This window comes from Schistocerca serialis, chromosome 4 (assembly GCF_023864345.2).
Source record: "Schistocerca serialis cubense isolate TAMUIC-IGC-003099 chromosome 4, iqSchSeri2.2, whole genome shotgun sequence".
Taxonomy (NCBI): domain Eukaryota; kingdom Metazoa; phylum Arthropoda; class Insecta; order Orthoptera; family Acrididae; genus Schistocerca; species Schistocerca serialis.
In genome coordinates, this window is record NC_064641.1 from 414,430,550 (window position 1) to 414,433,110 (window position 2,561).

The 2,561-nt window shown below is 57.4% G+C and overlaps 1 non-coding gene across 1 annotated transcript in view; it reads left to right on the top strand.

Moving 5' to 3' along the window:
- Positions 1-956: 956 nt before the first annotated feature.
- LOC126476807 (small subunit ribosomal RNA) overlaps positions 957-2,561 on the top strand; it is a 1,909-nt gene continuing 304 nt past the window's right edge. The window contains exon 1 of the ribosomal RNA XR_007587248.1: positions 957-2,561. This exon is cut by the window's right edge and continues 304 nt beyond it. This is a non-coding gene — a ribosomal RNA (small subunit ribosomal RNA).

Genomic DNA, 2,561 nt, shown 5'->3' on the forward strand with positions numbered 1-2,561 from the left:
GGTGACGTTACGCAAATGAACAACTGGTAACCCGTTGTGGTGCGGTTGTTCTCGCTAGAGGTGAATCAGTGTTGGCGACGATCGGTCGAGCTATTAACCGGTTGTTTCAGGGATACCCACCATGCCCACGAACGTGAAAGGTATCTGGGTGTGAGGCGATACGCGGCGGTGGCTGGGTGGGACCGTCCCCGGCCGGTGAGGGGGGGCCGCCCGGCGTGCTGGCAGCGCGGTGCGTGGGCGCACGCGCTACAGCCGGCTGGTGGGGGCGGCCAGTGGCAGGCGCGCCGGCCGACGGACGCGGCAGGCGGCGCAGCTGCGCGCCGGCGCCCCCTGCTCGCGGCGCCTTGCGGCCAAAGTAGGTCCTCGCGGGCCCGGTGCGAAGTGCGGTGGCCATCTGCAGTGTGCTGGTCCGATTGAGGACTTTGTGCGCTGAGGATGCGCCGCCGCCCGGCGCTCGGCGCCGCGACGCCGTCTGCTGCTCGGTCGCCCCAGCGGTTCTCGCAGGTGGTTTGTATCGCAGCTGTGCGGACGTGTTGGCGCGTGCGCTGTGCTGGGAGAGTTCGCTTCGGCACCCAAGTGGGGCTTTTGTCCTTCTGTGGCGCCGGCGTTGGAGCTGCCGGTCACCGTAGGTGGCGCGTGTTGTCTCCCGCCGGCAATGCCACGACAGCACGCTCCCGGGCCTCTGTCGGCAGCGGCAAGCTCAGTTGGGAGCACGGGTGGTCGCACCTAAAGCGTCTACTCGCCTAACTCCGGGCGATTGCGCCTCTCTCGAACCCGACCAAGTACTTAGGACGGCGCTGCGCGCCGCCGGGACCTGAGAGGGTTTCGAGGTGTGTTGTGCAGGGGAGCTCAGCCTCCTCCTGTTTGCAGAATAATTGAGCGGACGCTTGCGTGTTCGCGCGGGTCCCCGGGACACACTCCCGGGCGGCCGGCTGCTCAGCTCTAGTTGACGCAGCTCCCTGGTTGATCCTGCCAGTAGTCATATGCTTGTCTCAAAGATTAAGCCATGCATGTCTCAGTACAAGCCGCATTAAGGTGAAACCGCGAATGGCTCATTAAATCAGTTATGGTTCCTTAGATCGTACCCACGTTACTTGGATAACTGTGGTAATTCTAGAGCTAATACATGCAAACAGAGTCCCGACCAGAGATGGAAGGGACGCTTTTATTAGATCAAAACCAATCGGTCGGCTCGTCCGGTCCGTTTGCCTTGGTGACTCTGAATAACTTTGGGCTGATCGCACGGTCCTCGTACCGGCGACGCATCTTTCAAATGTCTGCCTTATCAACTGTCGATGGTAGGTTCTGCGCCTACCATGGTTGTAACGGGTAACGGGGAATCAGGGTTCGATTCCGGAGAGGGAGCCTGAGAAACGGCTACCACATCCAAGGAAGGCAGCAGGCGCGCAAATTACCCACTCCCGGCACGGGGAGGTAGTGACGAAAAATAACGATACGGGACTCATCCGAGGCCCCGTAATCGGAATGAGTACACTTTAAATCCTTTAACGAGTATCTATTGGAGGGCAAGTCTGGTGCCAGCAGCCGCGGTAATTCCAGCTCCAATAGCGTATATTAAAGTTGTTGCGGTTAAAAAGCTCGTAGTTGGATTTGTGTCCCACGCTGTTGGTTCACCGCCCGTCGGTGTTTAACTGGCATGTATCGTGGGACGTCCTGCCGGTGGGGCGAGCCGAAGGCGTGCGACCGCCTCGTGCGTGCTCGTGCGTCCCGAGGCGGACCCCGTTGAAATCCTACCAGGGTGCTCTTTATTGAGTGTCTCGGTGGGCCGGCACGTTTACTTTGAACAAATTAGAGTGCTTAAAGCAGGCAAGCCCGCCTGAATACTGTGTGCATGGAATAATGGAATAGGACCTCGGTTCTATTTTGTTGGTTTTCGGAACCCGAGGTAATGATTAATAGGGACAGGCGGGGGCATTCGTATTGCGACGTTAGAGGTGAAATTCTTGGATCGTCGCAAGACGAACAGAAGCGAAAGCATTTGCCAAGTATGTTTTCATTAATCAAGAACGAAAGTTAGAGGTTCGAAGGCGATCAGATACCGCCCTAGTTCTAACCATAAACGATGCCAGCCAGCGATCCGCCGCAGTTCCTCCGATGACTCGGCGGGCAGCCTCCGGGAAACCAAAGCTTTTGGGTTCCGGGGGAAGTATGGTTGCAAAGCTGAAACTTAAAGGAATTGACGGAAGGGCACCACCAGGAGTGGAGCCTGCGGCTTAATTTGACTCAACACGGGAAACCTCACCAGGCCCGGACACCGGAAGGATTGACAGATTGATAGCTCTTTCTTGATTCGGTGGGTGGTGGTGCATGGCCGTTCTTAGTTGGTGGAGCGATTTGTCTGGTTAATTCCGATAACGAACGAGACTCTAGCCTGCTAACTAGTCGCGTGACATCCTTCGTGCTGTCAGCGATTACTTTTCTTCTTAGAGGGACAGGCGGCTTCTAGCCGCACGAGATTGAGCAATAACAGGTCTGTGATGCCCTTAGATGTTCTGGGCCGCACGCGCGCTACACTGAAGGAATCAGCGTGTCTTCCTAGG